Source organism: Pteropus medius, unplaced genomic scaffold (assembly GCF_902729225.1).
Source record: "Pteropus medius unplaced genomic scaffold, Ma_sr-lr_union100, whole genome shotgun sequence".
In the NCBI taxonomy this organism is placed as follows: domain Eukaryota; kingdom Metazoa; phylum Chordata; class Mammalia; order Chiroptera; family Pteropodidae; genus Pteropus; species Pteropus medius.
In genome coordinates this window covers 5,564,358-5,583,870 of record NW_024343733.1, presented here as the reverse complement: position 1 = coordinate 5,583,870, position 19,513 = coordinate 5,564,358, and the positions used below count along the sequence as shown (strand labels likewise).

The window sequence follows — 19,513 nt, the reverse complement described above, 5'->3', positions numbered from 1 at the left end:
TTATGATAAATTGAAAACCCCAAATAGAATACTGTCATTTGTTCAAAGGAAAACATGCAATTTGAAAGTTGAAACCTCAGACTATCTGGTTCAAACCCCTAATTTAGCACGTGATGAAACCGAGGCATGGGTCAACAAAGTTAGGTCTATCAGGACATGATTAGAGCGAGTGAAGCATCCTGCCTAAGATCACAGAGAGAGCCAGTTAGCTCTCAACTCCCATTTCAGTTTCTTTCCACGTTATTACCAATATATTACTCATTTTTTAAAAGACAAACATGAATAGCTACATACTGAGCAATTTTTAGGGATGCCAAAAACTCACCCCCCTGGGATGATTAGTTTGATGCCACTAACAGTGTTTATGACTCATGTGAGGGGATGTCTGATGAAGTCAAGGCATCACTGGTGGTCCTGTTTTGTACCTGACATTTAGAAAATGTACACCCACTAAATAGGGACCGTGTCTGATTTTGTTTTATTTGAACTAACTTAAAAATTGGAGCACAATAACACTTTTATTATCCTTTTAATCGTTGTCACAAATGTAATCCCTCGGCATCAAAGACCAGCAACTCTGGCACGTGAACTTTAATTGAACAAGAAAAAAGGACAAATGTTAATCTGCTTTTGTTTCTTAAATAGAGCAATTATTCAATGTCAGATTCCCTATTCCTAGTTAATAAAAAATATTTCAGAAGAATAGATTTAAAAAGTTTTATTTTTAAATGTTCTACAGGGCCTCATACAATAAAATAGGCCTGAGATATTCCCAATATACTGTATTCACAATCAGAGTTTTTGATTCAATCAGAGCTTTTGATTCATTCAGTCTTTTTTTCCTTTTTCTTTTTTTAACCAAAATGACACAATCCTCTGTGTTAACTTGATGGTGGGGCACTTTGCACTAATTCCAACATGGATGGAACATTTGCTTTCTATGCTTTGAACTAAGGATACAGAGATAAATGAGACTCAGTGCTTGTGGGAAGACTGTCTTCCAAACTCAAGCTCCTAAAAGAAAAGTCTTTCTTCTCTTACCAGTTACTGAATTGTGTGACCTCAGGCAGACTGCTTAACTATTTGTGCCTTAGTTTCTTCACATGTAAAATGAGGATAAAGTGGTAGCTACCTCAAAAGATTGTTGTAAGGATAAAATAAATCAGCATATGCAACGTGCTTAGAACTGTGTCTGGTACACATTAAGTACTATATGTGCTAGCTGTTGCTATTGTTTTCGTCTTCATCATTACTATGTGCTAGCTCTAACAATCTCAGAGAGCGACCCTGATTTAAGATCTGATGTTCAAGTCATTGGTACAGAAAAATCTAAAAGATTAAATGTAAACGAGGACAGATCTGAAAGAGTCTAAGAAAATTTGGCACAGGAACTGATGGAGGATGGAGAACAACAACCCGGAGGCACAACTGCAGAGAATTTAGAGAATTTAGGGACTCTCTTTCATCCTCAGATGATGGTAGGGTAATAAGAGAGAAACCATGAAAGGTCTTGCGGGTAGAGGAGGTGTGGCTATGGAAATGTAGCCAAACTAAAAGAACTATTATTCAATTAAACTGAAGTACTGCATTGTCCCCAAGAACAAGTCTACCTTGGAAAGGCCTCCTTGTTCCCTCAGGGTTGAAAATACTCTGAGTAGCACAGGACTTCCTGGAATGTGAAATGTTTATGCTTTCAAAAGGCGATTACTAGGAAAAGAAACTGAGAACCTTTTCACAATAAACAGGAAAGCTGAGGGGAAGGTAGATATTTTGAATGACATTCTACTTAGCAAATTTTAAATTAGGACAGTGATGTGAATGAGCTGGTAGAAACACTTAGGAGTCCTTCACTGGAAGACAAATGGTGTCACATATTCATGATTCCCTCAGAAAAGAATTGTCATGTCTAATCCTAATGAAAGAAAATTCTAGTACTTTTTTTTTCTTCTTTTGGGTTATATGGCTCACCAGGGGATTCATCTAGGCCCCTGAAGAAGGTTAAAAAGTTCGAATATTCTTTTTTGGAGCTGGAGAAGGATTAGGAAGAAATTGCTTTCCAAATTGGTGGTCACCTTCTTCTTTCTATCACCATAAAAACAAAACTATTAATCAAATTATGTCTTTATCTTTCTTCCTGGACATGCCTCCATTATTTTGCTTATGTTATATTCCATTTTTGGAATGTCTTTCCCTGAAAACTTTCACCTGATAAATTCTTAACCTTAACAGCCCAGTTCAGAAGTGACCTCTATATTGTTTTTATAATCTCCAAGAGTAAAACTTCTACATTTTTTGCAGTCCTGTAATACTCTTATTTTGAGTATTATACACTTTATTTTGTTGGTTTACCACAAACTGTTTTGTTTACATGTCTGTTTTCTCTCTTATACTGTGGAGGACTTAAGGATAGGAATTATATCTCCTATTTATTTTTGTTTCCCCAAAAAAGTACGTGGTACATAGTAGGTGCTCTAATGTTTACTGTATGAGATAAAATCTAAACACCTCATGTGAGTACTTTCTGAGCTAGTCAAGCTATGACTATAGAAAACAGAGGTGGGATTAAGCTTAACCCCAGGAGTGTCCCTTTAGCAAGGTTCCAGTAGGGTCATCAGGGAATTAATAATTCCCTTTGATTTAAATAGCCCATCCCCAGGAAAGGGCACTATTTCTTCTACAGGTCATCACCATGGCTCAAGCAGATTTACTTAGGCTTTGATGAAAATCACCCATGACTGATCCGTGGATTTGCTGCTTGGTGTTTCTACCTATACCGTCGCTCTGCTTTTGCATGTAGAATATTTTAATACTTAGAATTCACAACTTCTTTTCCTTCTATAAGGTCATTATTTTTTGATAGGAGATACATTTGAAATCCTTTTTGGAGCTTGTTATTAAATAGGTACCCCATGAAAAGTATACGTGGGAGGCTTTAAAATCATACATACACACACACACACACACACACACACACACACACACACACACACACACACTTTTTTTTTTTTATCCTGGAAGCCCATGTTCTGTTAGTTTGGGTTGAATGCAACAAACTAAACCTGAAGAAAAGGAAGATATTGAATATTTATTAAGCACTTTCTATGTCTAAGTACTTTCTATGTCTAAGTACCTGTTATTTCATTTTATCTCAATGCTATAGGATATGTCCTATTTTATAGATGATCTATTTTACAGATGAAGAAACTGAAGCTAGAAGAGACTAAGTCACATAGCTGAGGTTGCTTAATTAGTAAATGATGGAGCTAGTATCCAAATGCAGGCCTGATCGCCAAGCCAATGAAAATGCCACCACATGAACATGCCCTAACCACTGATTAGGTTTAGCAGTAAAAACCAGACATCCAGTTGATGCTTCCTACTGAATGCTTTGAGATCTCTTTTGTAATTTATCTCCAGCCCTGACCTCTTCTCTGACTCCAGGTTCCTATATCCAACTACCTATTTAACATGGATAGTGAATGTCCATCTCAAACCCAACATGTACAAAACCGAACTCCTGATTCTAAGGCTTCCACCCAAACATGCTTCTCCTGAATCTTCCCCTTCTTAGGAGATGGTAACTCCATTCTGAGGAATTTTAAGCCCAAACACAGGAATTACCTTTGACTTCTTTTTTTCCCTTTACACCTACACCCACATCCAATCCATCTACAAATCTTGTAGGCTTTCCCTTTGAGATTTACCTCAGAGAAATGATATGAGCATGAATGAGTTGATATATTTTAAAGCTGTCTGAACAGTGTCTGGCATATAATAAGCACTATGTGAGTATTTATTGAGTAAAATAAGTATACAGCATCACACCACTTCTCTCTGTCTCTACTCCATCACCCTAGTTCCAACCAGTACCATGGCTCACCTACACTGCAGTAATCACCTAACCGGTCTCCCTGCATTCAGCCTTGTCCGCCTACAGCCGGTTCTCCACGCAGCAGAGCAATCCTTTAAGAACCCCGGTCAGATCATGTCTGTCACTGCTCAAAATCGCCTAGAAGCTTTCTATTTTATTCAGAATAAAATATCAGAAAGTCATTATCATGGCTTATAAGACTGTATAAGATTCCCTCCCCCACCCCAACCTCATCTCTGATCACCTCTTTTATCCACTGCATTTTCTCTGTTCCATTCATACTGGTCTCCTTGCTGACCGCAGCCCTGTTGAGCATATTCTTACATCACGATGTGAGTTTGCTGTTCCACTGCCTGGAACGCCTTCCCCTTAGATATTCCAAGGCCTGCTCCCTCCCTCACTCAGACCTCTTCTCAAATGTCATTTCATCAGAGAGGCCTCCTTTGTTCACCCTGCCCATACACATGTCAATCTCTATTCCCTTCCTCTGTTTAATTTTTCTCTAGAGCACTTATCACACCTGATATATACGTCTTTGTTAATTGAATTATTGCCTCTCTCTCTGCCCTTGATGTCAGTTTCAAAAGGGCAGGGCCTTTCTTTCCTTTGCCACCATAACCCCAGTACGCAGAACTGTGCCAGGCACACTGCAGACAAATTTGCTGAATACAGGGAAAACATATATATTTGCCCATTTTCAAAGTATGGTTGTCTATAACATACTCCTAAATGTCACAGGGAACTAAACAAATTCTATGAAATTCTCATAATAGAGAAAAAGCTGTTTTCAGCAGAAATTTTTTGTTTTTAAATATTAAAAATGTTTACTTTTAAATCTTTCATTTGAACAAAACTGACAGAAGATAAATTATGCCCCTATTTACTATCAGTAGTCACAAAAACTCTACATAAATTAGATATAAAACCTTTCCCCATCTTCAGATTTACCTTATCTTTTATGTCCATTTATGTGCAAAAACTATTTAAACAGAAATCAAGCATAATGCTATTTCCTTATAGAAAAAAATCCATGGCAACATTTTTTTTTTCTTAAAAGCATTTTCTACTAAATGTTTAAACATGGAAATATGGAAAAGCAGAGTTTAGATTTTGGAGACAGCAGCTAAGTAATCTGGTAATCTCCCAGTGAGACATTCTACCAGCAAATTTGGGCATTTGTTGATGAAAATACTTCTTGAATCTTGCCTCATAAGATTATATATCATCTGATGGTTGCTATAGAAAGAGCAGCAATGATAACAAGGATTAGCCCCATAGGGTTTTACCACTGGGTGTAGTATTATTTTCTGTGAAGTCACTGGAGAAGCAACAAAGATATATGGGGATAAAAAGCGGGTGAGACTCCTTGTAAGTCGGGGAGGACAGGGGAGTCCACATTTTTTCCTCTAAATCAGAGTCTATTCATTCCTTTTCCTTATAATACCTACAGCTTGATTATCAAGTTCTGAGCCGCTTTAAATACTCCGTCTTCTATGAAGCCTTTCCTAATAAACTCTTGGCTCTCAGTTCTTGCTTCTGTCTCTCAATTCATATTTTAAAAAATGGCCTCCATATCATAAGTTAGGTATCTAATGACAGTGTCTTGCATGGTTCTCTAAATGCAAACTGAATGAACAGTGACTGAGTGCCTACCCTGAGCCAGGCACCAGTGCTAAGTGCTGTCACATGAATTATTTCACTAAGTCCTTATAATACTCGTTAGGTAGATATTATTAACCCACTACTTAAATGAGGAAACTAAATGAGGTCTCATTTAGTTAAGTGTCTTTTCTAGTATGACAAGTTATTTCCTCAAAACAAGCCTTATCATCAGCATTAGATTACAGGCTCTTCAAAAAAAAAAGGTGGCTCAATCTTTCTTGCAACTTCTCCAGTATTCAAAAAAGGCTTGACTCACAACAGGCAATCGGCTGAAAAAAATGATTTAAAGAAAATCAACAATGAAAAAAATAAAAAGAACTACATATGATGTGAGTAGCTGGGAAGGCAGAGACTGCTTTTTTTTTTTAAAGAAATCAAATGTACTTAAAGACTTATAACAATGTCATATACTATTTTGAAAAAAAGTTAATTAAAAATCCAATATAAAGCTATAACTAGGTACATTTGTGTTTGGTCATGATCAGTTGTGATATATGCTGCAAGTTATTTGTTATTATAATAAAGTAATGAAGTAAATACTTTAGCTGAAAAAATATCAATAGCAGCAAATTCAAAATGTTCACTCACTAAATTTTCTTGAGTAAACTTTCTCTAAGCAAACTGAACATTACCGAAGCATTTTGAGCATATGTTTTGATGGGAAGAAAGGCTAAGAACCACTGGCATAAGAAAACGCATTGGGACAGGGATCACTTGCCACTGGACTCCGTTCCTAACTGTTCCTTCTTCATGGGGTGAACACAAGCAATTCACATAAGCAATCTGGCCTGTTACCTCAGGCCTTTAAAACATATGGGACAAACGAACTCTACCCATTGTTGGACCATCCTTCGGGGAGAATTAGACTTGACTCAGTATTCTGAGTTGGTGTCTGTTCTAGTTTCTTGTTTCTCCAAAGATGGTAAGGGAACAAGAGTAGCTTACTACTTCTGCAAACTGCCTAGTAGATTGATTTTGTGAAAATAAAAATAGTGAGCTCTAGAGCTGACTCACTGTCTCCTTCTGAGAAAAATGGAAAGTCCATTTTTCTCACAAGGACGAATCCGTTAAAAAAATTCAGATTGAAAAAAATAGAAATGCATTATGTAAACCAGGCTACAAAAAATGTTTTTATGATTTTAAAAAGAGTAAGTTGTTCCCAAGTGAACATCAACTTCTCAGGAAGAGTTAAGAGATTAAAAGCATATCTCACTTTCTCAGCTATTGAATATATAATAAAAACCCATTTCCTACATCTCCAAGGTGTTGGAAAATTGATTAGTAAATGCCTGTGAAGGCTTTCAGGGAGAAAGTGCTATCTCACTGCTAAGCACTATTCTATTTAAACTTGTTTCTGCTTCCTTTCTGTCCGCTGATTTCTAGGTCTATCTGGGATGCCATGATGGAGATTATTAATTAATTGTAGTCTTATAAGCCTGAAATTTCTCGGGATCAGGAAAGCTTGAAAAGATACAAATGAAGATTTGGAGCACATTCAGACACAGGCTCATTTAAATGCCAGAATAATTATTCCAAGCCACAAAGGATGTAAATAACCTGTCACCTAAGAGCTCCTAGGTGGCAAAGAAGGTGTTCTATAAATCAAAACAACCATTCATTAACAAACCTAACATACTAAGGAAGAACCAAAATACAACAAAGGCAACAATTCCAAATAATGCGGTAAGCCAGTACCATTTCAACGTACAATTATTGAACATCTACCATAGGCGAATCAATATGTTAGGCAGTGAATAAGATGCAGCCCTGCATTCAAAGAAGGACATGCAATGCATAAATGAACAAAATAGGGATCACGTTTGCTAAAGTAAAAGCAACAACACAGAAGCACATATATTAAAATATTCAATTAATAGATCTTAAGTTCTGGAAAGTGAATCCTCAAATAAAACATACCGAATCAATGAATCTATACATTTGATCATGGTGAGCTGATATTTCTATATAATAAGATCTACCAACAGTTCTAAGCTTTCCAGATAATCGGACATATTAACTACAAAAATCCAAAATAATGGGCCATAGGCAGCATGAAAGAACTACATTTCTAGATGAACTTTAGGGAAAACCAAGTCTGATGCTCCCAGCACAAGGAAATTGCTTACAGATTCTATAACTTGTTTCCACAGACTGAACAAAGTATAGCTGGCTTACACTGCAGCAGAAAGAATTAAACTAGGATAAAGGCTATCCTACTGATTATAGAGTAAAATCACAGTAGTTCTGAAATCACCTTCCATGGTTACACCTTCTGATCCATTAAGTTTACTGCAAGGAACCTATCTTCAGAAATAATAAAAGAAGGTGTCAAAGATTTATGTACTAGTAATTCCCTCAGTGTATATCCTACAGAAATGTGCGCTTATGTTTATCAGAAGATATGTCCAAGATAATTTATAACAGCATTATTTGTTAATAGCTAAAAACCTATAAACAACCATCACCAGTAAAACAGGTGTACTATATATTTGCACAGTGAATACATGTATTAACACGGATGAACTGTAAAAACTGTTAAGCGAAAGAAGTCAGACACAAAATAAAATAATTCACTGTGTGATTCCATTAATGAAAAATTCCAAAACAGAAAAAACAAAATGGTATTATTTATGGTTACATACTTTGCAAGTAAAACTCACTATAAAGCAAAGAAAAGGACTAATTACTATAAAAGTCTGGTTAGTAGTTCCTCTGGGGAGAAGAAGGTTATTCTGTGGAGGGGCTTGTGAGACCCTGAGCAGAGGGCTCAGTTAATTTGTTCCCAGCTCCTGACCACCAGCAATAGTGAGATAAGAAATACAAAGTTTACTGATCCCCATATCTCTTGAAAGAAATTGGCATGGGAAGCCAAATTCGAGTTAGGGAGTTTTCTGGATGATCTTATGTCCCCAATGGGGTCATGAAGTCTCATCCATTATATTTGAAGTCTCCTTAATTTCATTCTTAGAGATAAAGTATAATTTCTATTATTCTACAACTAATACTGGTTTATTTTCTAGAATCAGAACAGTAAGTTATATGAATCCAAACCATGTATGCAAGTTACATGCGAAAATTTAGTTGGTGATATGTTATTTTGATCAAAATGCTGAATGACCTTAAAGGATGAAAAATTGTGTCCCAGTATTTGGTGATATTGAAAGAAGTCAGTGCCTGCATACTCCACAAACTACTTTTCTTGTCAAAAGGGGGAAAACACAACTGAAGAATGGAGGATCCCACAGTCCTGGGGTTAATCTCAGTATCATTGATTGAGGGATAACCAGCTATGTGTCATCTGATGTTAAGCATCATAAGTGCACATTTTCTAGACAAAAATGTTTGATTTGAATCCATCAAGCTGTAATATATAAGCTTCAGTTAATAGGAAATGCTAGGGAATAAAAAAATGAGCTAAAGATCACTATAAGGAAGCTACCAGGCAAATTCAGAGGCTAGAACTTTCTATAGGACAACTGGCCCACTTTCTGCAACACGTCAAGGGAAAAGAGGAATTGTACTAAAATAATTAACACTTAAGGGTCAGGACATAATGCAACAAACATAAGGCATGGCCCTGGATTGGATCCTGATTTGCAAACCAAGAGTAAAGGACATTTTGTGAGGTCGGTTGGGGAAATTTGAATACGGTCTTGGAATTAGAATAATGAAAAATTACTGGAGTGGAAAGGTAGAGATCACCGACTTAAAAAAGCAGGTTACAAAACAGTACATGCAGTGTAAGATATGACCTTGGTTTTAAAAATTATAGATGTGTTTACATATCTCTAGGAAAAGTTCCCTGAAGAGTCATTCTGTTTCAATGGTGATCTCTGGAAGGTGGATGTGTTTTTATTTTTTATTTCACTTGTCTCTATTGTATAATTTTCTTCAGTGCACAGGTACTACTTTTCTAATAATAAAAATTTAAGAAAACAAGTTAAAGAAAACAAAATCTGCAAGGTAGTGAATAATAAATGCCAAGTAAATGATAACGAGTTCAGAAAATGAAGCAGTCACTGTGCTGGAACGGTCAGGGAAGCCTTCAGGAGATGAACTGCCAGCTGGTCCAGGAAAAATGGGTAGGATTTGGACAAGAAGAAACTTAACTGTTGATTCTTTAACCCATCAGTAAGCCTAAAAGGGCTGCATGGAGGACAGCTTTACTAGGCCATGGGATACTTAAGTCAAACAAACAAACAAAACCTCCCTTTACATCTTACTCAGTTGCTCCTTGTTTCTGTCCCTGCTCATGACCCCAAAGAGAAGACTTGGAATTTTGGCTTCATTTTCCTAACAGATTCTCTTCTTCCTGGTTTCTGAGAATGTCATGTTTTGCTTCTGAGAATGGAATGTTCTAACACAGGTATGGGTGGGGCCCTGTATACATGTAACAGGGTGAGGGAAGATATGATAGAAGGAATTTTATTTTGAGACTGTCAAGACAGTAGTGGCCTTGGCCTTTTCAAACTGCTAGTAGGTTCTACTACTTTCATAAATGCGCAACTCCAGCCTTCTCTCTTGTGTTTTGATCTGATAGAGTCATTCACACATTCAATAGACATTTGATAAGCACCTATTATGTACCTGGTACATAAAAAGTTACACATACAAACACAAAAGGAACTGTAAACAAAGAACTCTAAACTCTAGTTAAGGACATACATCCTGAAGTATTAAGGATTAAAGTGTCCAGCTACCTCGAACTTACTTTGAAATACATCAGAAAATGAGATGAAGTTTTGAGTAACTTGATGCCTTGCCTGTAGCTGGTTCTCAAATGTTTGCGGAGTTTATGAAAACTAAAATCAAAAAAGGTTAAATATAGTAGGTTCTAAATTTATACATATTTTATTTATTTATTAGGCGAGGAAATCCTTGGTTGACCTCACAGATTGCAAGGACCTTGTCAGCTTACAATCCCTTATTTTTTTATTTTTTATGCCTACAGCACCTGGTCTTCCTACATGGTCTCCCATCCAAGTAGTAACCAGGTCCAACCCTGCTTAGCTTCTGAGATCGGATGGGATCGGGCTTGTTCAGGGTAGCATGGTCATAGACCTAAACTTATATTTGGAATCATGTTCTGTAAGAGGAATCTGAAATTCAGTCCAGTCTAAAGTTTTTGATCCTCTGAGAAGTAGGATGCCTAGAGACAAACTGGGTATTTGTTATGTCTAGACTGCTCATCACTCAGATGCTGTGGGAAGTAGCACAGGCCAAAAAGGACTCAGGGGTAGAAATGCAACTAGAAGTACTTATAAGGGAAAAAAAGAAAGCGAATAAGAGAAAGTACACACTTCTATAAAAGCACTCATTAGCATAGATGTGAGCAACTACTTTGGTGATGTGGGCATAAACCCTGGACTTGGAGATTAAGCCCAGAGTTCTATATATACTAGTTTTACTACATGTAAAACTAGTTTTACTAGTTTTTGTCATGTCATGTGACTTTGGGTAAGTCATTTAATCAGTAGTTTCTCTTTTGTTAAATGGAGACAATATCTGCCTTTCTACGTCACAGGGTTCTGATCATGGAAATGTCAGTTTTGTAAATCTTAAAGCATAATACATATGTGATGTATCCTTATCCTCCTGTTAGGTCTAAGTGATATAAGCCTGTCTCACTTTGCAAAATGCACTCATCTCATCAGAAAAACAGAGCTGATCATCATTACTAGTCCCTTTCTTGGGCTTATCTACTAATGAGGGTTTGAAATTTTCTCTAAATCACTGGGCTACATTACTAATAATCTAGATCTCCTCTACTTGTTTCAAGCTCAATTCACTTGCCACATAGCTATTATTCCTAAGAGTATGTTCTATTTCCCAAGTTAAGAAATAGTAGTTCAAAAGAAAGTTAGTATAAGTAACAAAAAACAAAATTCTGGGTCAAAAAAGTTTGGGAAACATTGGATCAAATAGATTTCTTTACTATAAGATTTACAAAAACTTTTAGTATACTAATATATGTTGCAAATAAAAAGAGAGGGATATAATATTAAATGTTTTCTGGACTCACTTGACCATGGAATTTTTTTTTATTCCGAGATACATTTCTTGGGATTGATGCTATAATGACACACTTTAAAGGAAAGCTGCTATAAACATTTTGGAAAATGCTAAATAGAGCTACATTTCAATTCAGGGCTCTGCTGATGGCAATCAAGCTAAAAATGAAAACACACTTGGTCATAAAAATGATAATGTCAAAGACTGTGTTCTATAGGATGAAGCTGAGGGATCTTTGTCCTAACTACTGAAGTGGAAAAATGGTGCTAACCTTTAGGTAAAATTGTAGCTATGTAATTCAGGGCATAGAGCAGAATACTGCCCTGGGCCTTCTAGGGTACATTCTCTTTGTACCTGTTTTGATCTTAATGTGCCTACACTTACACGACTGAAAACAGATTTACTTTGGGCCTCTGACTACAAGCATTAAGAGCCATGGTTCTAAGGCCCCACATTCCTAGGTCTGGGCTTATTTTTTGCTCAGTGTGCTTTGCTACAGCCTCTTCAATGGCTTCCTGGATCATGACCACCTCAGCAATCTTTTTTTACCAGCCTGATTTTTCTTAAGTCAGCTGCTGCCCTCGAATTTGACTCTCCGATTACCTGTAACTGTGGGATACATAGGTAGGTTCCTGGCCAGCCCTGTACCTCTGCTGCCTATTTCATTAAAAAATACATTTTCTTGTTATTTTCAATATTCATTACTTTTGTGTTTTTTTTCCGAATTAGTTTCTGGATAGGTGACTGACAATGGGCCTTTCAAACATTTGGTAAAGACAATGAAACAGAAGAATCTGAAAGGAAAAGAGCAAAACACATAATTAGAGATGTTTTCTTATTACTTAAAACTCTAGTGAAAATGAGATTCGGAGGGACTGCCAAACTGGTATTCCTAATAAAGCCTGCAGCCCTAGATAATAATAGAACTACATTCCAATTCCAGATCTTTGACTAAATTGACAGTCACAACCCTGGTGATGAGACATTAGGAGTAAAACAAAGCCACTTAACAGCTAGCCTTCCAAATAGCCAATTTCTTGGATGAATTCTGAGTCATTAACAGTTTAAAGGTATGGTAAGGCAGAGTGAGATTAACACTCACCACTGCCTCAATTAAAACTCTGTCTTAAAAACACCCATTTAGGAACATGACAATCAACATTTCAGTGCTTCTGAACCTGAATCTTCTTGCTATTAGCCTATCTTGTACTATAATTGCAAATTAAGAGTAAACAGATCTGTAATTAGGAATAATGGTAATAAGTGATGTTAGCCTCTGTCTTAGATGAAAATAGCTAAACTAGTCCTACAGGGACCAAAGATATTTTGGATGCTCTCACTACACTATACCCAAGAGAAAATTCTGGGGCATAAATTGTTCCACAAGAAAAGCTATATTTTAAACAACACCTGGGGAGTGAAAATTGGAATTTTAAAGATCTAAAGAAGTCTGAGGAAAAAATCATTGATAGAACACAATTTGTGAAAGCCTGGCTGATAAACTCTGGGCAAACCACAGCCTCTCTAGGTCTCAGTTTCCTTATCTGTACAACGGTTGTGAGTGTCAAATTAAATAATAAATGAAAATATGTTAAACTATAAAGCACAGAAATAATTCTAAGCAATTTTAAGGTAAAGTGGTACTGCAAAGGGAGTAGGATGAGACTCAACTTTATTTCCAAGGGATTTTAATCTATCAATCTCATTCTCTCTGAAATAGCCAATAATTCATATTCTTTATATAACCCAAGTTCCCTCATGGAATTTCTACCACAGTTTAATACCAACTCCAACATGGCTAGATGTGGGGAAAATAACTTCTTGTAGTTCCAACTCTTTGTCAGGCCATAGCACGGTGTCTCATACTAATAATCACATCCACAGAGATAGCAAGGAAAGCAAAAAAGTGAACAAGCTAACGCCTAGTGACAATGTGGCAGAAACATCCTTCTCACATCCTACTGCAGTAAGTGTTGGGAAGCTGCATCAGTGACTGGTCCTTCCTTCCACAGGCGTCCATAAAACCTTCTGAGCTGAAGCAGCCCTTTGCCTCAGTTATTAGCGTATTTCCTTGTTATGGGTGCTTTAAACTTAACTTCTGTTTTTGCCCTTTTTCTTTTATTCCTTTAAAATATTTTATTACTTGTAAAACATAATTGTAGTAATAAAGATATAAGATTAACAACAATCTTTACACATTACAAAACACTATTTTTTGTGTACTTTATGTAATAAATAATGACACTATATTAACATTATATCTTGACTGACAACATTTTCCTGGCTTACTTCAATGAAAATTCATATATTACATTGTTATGGACCGAATGTCTGAATGTTTGTGTCTCCCCCAAACTTGTATGTTGAAATTTTAACCCCCAATGTCACGGTACTAGGAGATGGAGCCTTTGGGAGGTAATTAGCTCATGAAGGTAGAGCCCTCATATATGAGATTAGTCCCCTTATGAAGACTGCTTGTTTCCTCTCTCGGTTCTCTACCATGTGCAGATTCAATGAGAGGACTACCGCCTAAAAGCCAGGAAATGGATTCTCATTGGACATGGATCTGCCTTGCCCGTTTCCTGATCAGTGCCTACTTCCTATTGGTTTAGACTTGGCACAGCTTCTGTTATATACTGTCTTAGTCTGCTCGGGCTGCCATAACAAAATGCCATAGACTGGATGGCTTAAACAACAAGAGTTTATTTTTCACAGTTTTGGAGGCTGTGAAATTTAAGATCAAGGTACTGGCTGATCCAGTTCTCGGTGAGGATCCTCCTCCTGGTTTGCAGATGACTGCTTTGTCACTGTGTCCTCACATGGTGAAGAAATGGAGAGCTCTTATCTCTCTCCCTCTTCTTATAAGGACACTAATCCCATCATAAGGGTCCTACCCTCAGGACCTTATCTAAACCTAATTACCTCCCAAAGGCCACATCTCCAAATACCATCGCATTGGGAGTGAGAGCTTCAACGTAAAAATATTTTGAGGAAAAAATTCAGTCCACAGCATGTTATCTTGCATGTTCTTATCTATTAAACTTCTAACCTATGTTTTGAATAATCTATCTTTCTAAGTTCATTTAAAACAATTTTACAGGAAAAAAATTTAAACATACAGAAAATACTATACAAATGCCTATTTTTCCATCACCCAGAAGTATTAAACATTAATGTTTTGCTCTATTTGCTTTGTCAATATTTTCTAAAGTATTTTAAAATGAATCAGACATTAGGAGATCCATCTCTATAAATCCATATTCATATGCATTTCCATATGAATTTTACGACAAACTGATAATCTGGACTTATCCGTTTCTACAAAAAATACTTCAACATGAAGCTCTAAAAGAGGGATGTTTCTTATGTACCACAATACCATTTCACATCTATAAAAATAAAAAAAATTCCTTAATACCATCTGCTACACAGTGCTTGGATTCAAACACCAACTGTACTGTTATAGCTTATTTTAAAATAGCTTTAATGATGGATAATTGACATACTTTGAACTGTATATATTTAAAGTGTGTATCTGGTAAGTTTAGACAAAAGTATATATCCATGAAACCATCGCCATAATCAAGATAGTGAACCTATCACTTCCAAAAGTGTCCTTATATCCTTTTGAAATTCCTCTCACCAACCCTGCCTTCTCCCTTCCAACTACCGATTTGCTTCCTGTCACTTTAAAGTAAGATGTATTTTTTAGTGTTTTATATGAACAGAATTACATACGTTTTTTTATCTGGCTTCTTCCACTTAGAATAATTATTTTTTAGATTCTCCATATTATTTCATGCATGAAAACTTTCCTCCTTTATTACTGAATAGTATTCCATTGTACACCACACTTTATTCATCTGCCAATGGACATTTGGGTTATTTCCAGTTTTTGACAGCTACAAACAAACCTGGGTTTTTTCCATTTCACCTAAGTTGTCAAATTTATTGGCATAAAGTTACTCATACTATCCCCTCATCTGCAGAATTTGTCACCTCTCCCACTCCTGACACTGGTAGTATGTGTTTTCTCTCTTTTCCTCCATTAGTCCAACTAGAGGTTTATTTTATCAATTTTATTGGTCTCAAAGAACCACCTTGGGTTTTACCAATTTTATCTACTGTTTTTCTGTTTTTTATTTCACTGATTTCTACTTTAATTTTTCTTTTCTTTTTTTTCTATTTACTCTGGGTTTTACTTGCTCTTCCTTTACTAGTTTCTTAAGTTGGAAGCTGAGATCAATGATTTAAAACTTTTTTCTTTTCTAATATATGCATTCGGAGCGATAAATTTCCCCACGCACTGCTTTAGTAACATCCTACCAATTGACATGTTGTATTTTCATAGAGTTCCAACACCTTTATAATTTCCATTTTGATTCATTCTTTGATCCATAGTTTATTAGAAGTGTGTTATTTACTTTCCAAATGTGTTGATTTTTCCCAATCTTTGTTATTGACTTCTAATTTAATTCCTTTGAGGTCAGAGAACATACTTTGTAGGACTTGAATCCTTATACATTTACTGATTTGTTGTGGCCCATAAAACGGTCTTTCTAGGTAAAATGTGCACTTGAAAATAGTGTACACTCTGCAACTGTTAGATCAAGTGTTCCACCAGGTCTAGTTCTAATTGGGTTAAACCGGTTGATAGTCTTCTATATTCTTGCTTTTTTCCTATTTACTTATTCCATCAGTTATTGAGAGATATGTACTGAATTATAAATTTGTCTATTGCTGCTTGCAGTTCTATCACTTTTGCTTCATATATTTTGAAACTCTGTTAACAAAGACATAAACACTTAAGATTGTTATATCCTCTTGATTCACCTCTTCATTATTATGAAATGACCTCTATTGGTGATAATATTCTTTACTCTAAAATCCTTATTTGATATTAAATAATGTAGCCACTCTAGCTTTCTTTTGACTAATGTTAACAATGCCATAATTTTTCCATTCTTTTATTTTAAACTTATAAATGTCTTGCTTTTTTATATAATCGGACAGTCTCTGCTTTTTAACTGGTGGTGTTTTGACCATTAATGTGATTTATTGATACGTTTGACTCTATCATCTTGTATCTGTTTTCTTTTTGTGCCATTGTTCTTCATTCTTCTTTTGCTTTTTAAAAAATTAATGAGCTATTTTTTATGATTCTATTTTATCTTGTTTGTTGGCTTATTAGCTACTATTCTTTGTTTTGTTATTTTAGTGGTTGCTTCAAGGTGTAGAGTATTCCTCTTTAACTTATCACAGTCGATCATCAAGTGATATCATACTACTTCACATATAATAATTTTATGATAGTATACTTCCACCTCTCCTCTTCTGGCTTTAAGGCTACTGTTGTCATGTATTTTACTTTTACATACATTTTAAATCCCATAATACACCATCATTACTTTTGTTTAAAGAGTCTATTATCATTTAAAGAGGTTTAGATAATAAGAAAAAGTCATCTATTTACATATGTAGTTCCCATTTCCAGTATTTTTCATTCCTTTGTATAGATCCAGATTTCCATCTGGTATTATTCTCTTTTTGCCTGAAAGACTTCTTTTAACATTTCTTTTAGTGTGGGTCTGCTGATGAATCATTTCAGCTTTTGTATGTCTGAAAATGTCTATTTCATGTTCATTTTGAAACATATTTTACTGGGTGTAGAATTTTTGGTTGATAGATTTTTTCCTTCAGTTTTTTAAAGATACAACTCCATTATATTCTTACCTATATTATTTTTTAATGAGAAATCTGATGTAGTATCTTTGTTCCTCTTTACATAGTGTGTCTTCTCTGGCTGCTTTTAAAGTTTTCTCTTTATCAGTGGTTTTGAGCAATCTGATTATCATGTGTCTTGGTGTATATAGCAGTTAGGTACAATCAAGAAATAGAAATCACACAGTAGAATAAAAGGGGAAATTTAAAGGATCATTAACTATGATAAAAGGGTAAATAAAGAAAATAAGTAAATTCCACACGGTACCTTATAGCTAAATGAGAGTACCCATAAAGGACAAACTTGGATGGGTTCAGACCTCATTGGGAGAAAGTATGGTTTAGCACACTGGATAGATGTTTGCTGGTTTGGCCAGGCCAGAAGTGGTCTGGAGTTCCCAGGCAAACAAGAAGCTACCCTCTGGGGTGCAGCTGGGAGAATGGGTAATTGGCAACCAATGATGTACAGCAGGAAGTCCAAGTGCTGGTAGGAGCAGGAAGCCTTCAGGGTAGAGGGTCGCATGGAAACTCTAGTTTTTATGTTGAGGGAGCTGAGGAAAGGACAAAGATACAAACATTGCGGAAAGACCATGTTCTGGGGAAGGCTCCATTAGACAGATGACTTTACACCCACACCTCAATCCCCAACCTGCACCAGAAATAGCAGGAGAGCTTCTTTCTCCTACAATGTACCCCTAGTGCCAGCACCCTATACTAAGAAAGCTTGACATCATGCTCACTTTAAAGAAAGACTTAAAAGAATTCCTTTATCGCAGAGCATATATTGAAGGGTATTTGGAGCTGAAAGGCAATAAATTGATAACTCACAGTGTGGTTTTCTTCATGTTTGTCTGGGGTTTGTTGATCTTCTTAGATCTGTGGGTTTATATTTTTCATCAAGTTTGGATAATTTTCAGCCATTATTTCTTTTAAAAAATGTTCTGTGCTCCTCCCCTCTTTTGGGACTCCAATTACACATGTGAGAGGCCACTTGAAGTTGTCCTACAGCTCAGTGATGCTCTTTTCTTTCTGCATTTTATTGTGGATAATTTCTACTGCTATGCCTTCAAATTCTCTTATCTTTTCCTCTTGCAATCTCTAATCTATCATTGATCCTATCCAGTGTATTTTTCATGTCAGACATTACAGTTTTAATTTCTAGAAGTTCTTTTTGGGTCTGTTTTATACATTCTGTGCCTTTACTTAACTTCTAAATGGAGTACGAGTTATAATCACTCTCTTAATGTTCCTTTCTGCTAGTTCTAATATCTGTGTCAGCCTTGGGTCGGTTTCAATTGATTGATTATTCTCCTTATTATGGATTATGTTTTCTTGCCTTTTTGATGCCTGATAATGTTTGGATGCCAGATGTAAATTTTATGTTGTAAGGTGTTAGATATTTTTGTGTTCCTATAAATTTTCTTGAGCTTTGTTCTGGGATACAGTTAACTTACTTGGACACAAGTTTGGTTCTTCTGAATCTTGCTTTTTAAGATCTGTTAGGCAGGTCCAGAGCAGTGCTCAGTCTAGAACTAATTATTCCCTCCTACTAAGGCAAGACCTTGCCACGTATTCTATTCAATGTCTCACGAATTACGAAATTTTCTTGTCTGGCTGGTAGTAACAATGCCTATTGCTACCACTGTGTGAGCCCTGGACACTATTCCTTCTAACTGCTTCAAATCCCCAATCTCGAGTATTTTGCATACATGCTTGTGTTGATTAGTCTCTGCTGAGTACTCAAGGAAGACTGCAAATCCCTGAAGTCCTCTCCATGTATCTCTCTTCTTTCTGATACTCTGTCCTATGAATGGTAGTTGCTCTGTTTCCCCAGACTCATAGCTCATGTCAACTCAGGCTCTGCTTCAGTTCTTGCTCATGATGCCAGAGCCTGGAAACTCAAAGCAGAACAAATGGGGCAACTGTAGGTCTCACCTCTTCTGTTTGCCAACTCTTAGGAACTAAACCCACAATATCTCTGAGGCATGCCTGTATATCATTACTTCTATAAATATTAGCTGATATTCTCATGTAAAGAAGAGCATACTCTCATTGCCTAGAGTTATTGAATTACCTTAAAAAAAGTTGTTATTGGAAAAATGGCCAGTTATTTCTTATCAATATTTAGAGTTAAGAAGTTGATACTAGATTAATTTTTAATGCTGAGGCAAGCTTAATTTGGGGAGATGATCTTTCTATTTTCTGAGTATTAATATGGACTTGTGAATTTTTACATATTCATATGTA

At 36.0% G+C, this 19,513-nt stretch overlaps 1 protein-coding gene and 1 pseudogene across 2 annotated transcripts in view; both read right to left on the bottom strand.

Moving 5' to 3' along the window:
- The window catches only part of BICDL1 (BICD family like cargo adaptor 1), an 81,498-nt gene that overhangs the window by 34,826 nt on the left and 27,159 nt on the right, over window positions 1-19,513 (bottom strand). The gene's annotated exons all lie outside the window — the stretch shown is intronic.
- Window positions 10,476-10,594, bottom strand: LOC120606909 (uncharacterized; annotated as a pseudogene).